Here is a 1,599-nt window from a genome sequence, read left to right on the forward strand (position 1 = left end):
TGGAGAGCAGCTCTGCAGACATCACCTCCACAGGCCATGTCCAGCACAGACCCAGCTACCACAGCCCCACCTCAGCCGATCCTGCCTTGAGGACCAGATCGCTGATCCAGGCCAGCCAGGACTGCTGGGTCCCAGCTCCAGCCCAGGTAAAACCTGCTCAGAAGGCACCTGGATCTGACAGGGGCTCAACAGCACAGAGACACCCCTGCCCAGGACAGGGGGTCCTGGACCCCTGGGCTCTGCGCAGCTGCTGCCCTCGCTCTCCCCTGGCAAAAGCATCTCCACACGGGAGCCGGGGCCATGGCAGCCCCGGCAGCTCGGGCAGGGCAGGGCAGGGCACTGCTCCCCGCTCCCCTCTGCCATGGGGCATGGCCAGCGCCGAGCTGCTGGAGCCAGATGAAAAGCCGGATTGTTCTGCTGCTTCCAGGGGCCGGGACACATCATCCTGCTGCCGGGGCTCGGACCGCCGTGGAGTGGGGCAGCTGTGGGCGCGGGGACGCAGCAGCCCCAGCTCATTAGCAGGGGACAGACGGGCAGCTCGTGGCCCAGTTCCTGCTGCGGACACACAAAGCACCTCTGTTACTTGTTCTCTCAGCTCACAGGCTCCACGTGCTTTGCACAAAGCCCAGCACAGCCGTCAGCGATGCAGCCAGCTGGCCTGGCTGACCACAGCCTTCCCAGCAAGCCTCCCAGTGCTCCCAGTGCAAACACAGCCAGGACAGGAGTGGCCAGCAAGTGCACTGCTGGGGGAGCAGCTGCTGGGGGCAGTGGGGAGACCACACAGAATCATCACCTGGATTAGAAAAGACCTTAAAGATTATCAAGTCCAATGGCTCAGCCCTCACCTGGATGAGCTGGTTCAGACCAGCTGCTGTGAACCCCAATCCCAGAATTGCCCGGATTGGAAAAGCCCTTTAAACTCACTGAGTCCAATCATAAACCCAACACTGACCAGTCCCCGACTAACCCATGCCCCTCAGCACTGTGTCTACACGACTCTTCAATCCCTCCAGGGATGGGGACTCCACCACTGCCCTGGGCAACCCCTTCCAATGCCTCAGAACCCTTCCAGCAAAGAAATTCTTCCTCACATCCCATCTCAACTGCCCTGGCCACAACTGGAGCCCATTTCCTCTTGTCCTGTCCCTTGGGCCTTGGTTGAACAGACCCACCCCCACCTCTCTCCACCCTCCTCCAAGGGACTTGCACAGAGCCACAAGGTCTCCCCTCAGCCTCCTTTTCTCCAGGCTCAACACCCCCAGTTCCCTCAGCCACAAGGGAACTCAGCACACTTGTGCTCCAGACCCTTCCCCAGCTCCGTTGCCCTTCTCTGGACACGCTCCAGCACCTCCATGTCCTCCTTGGACTCAGGGGCCCAAAACTCTACCAGGCTCTGGTACATGGTGAGGAACATCAGACAGGCTGACAGGGGAGGGGAGGAAACACTCCTTGTTTTGTGTAAATGTGAACGTGCTCAGTCTTGTGCTGAATGACAATAAAACTGATACCGAACAGCTGTCTGGGGCTGAGTAAATAAATAAGTGCTGCATTAGAATCACAGAGGTTACTGGGGACAAAAGGAACTGGCCACAGGTCACC

The sequence above is a fragment of the Antrostomus carolinensis genome, unplaced genomic scaffold (assembly GCF_000700745.2).
Source record: "Antrostomus carolinensis isolate BGI_N321 unplaced genomic scaffold, ASM70074v2 scaffold35198, whole genome shotgun sequence".
In the NCBI taxonomy this organism is placed as follows: domain Eukaryota; kingdom Metazoa; phylum Chordata; class Aves; order Caprimulgiformes; family Caprimulgidae; genus Antrostomus; species Antrostomus carolinensis.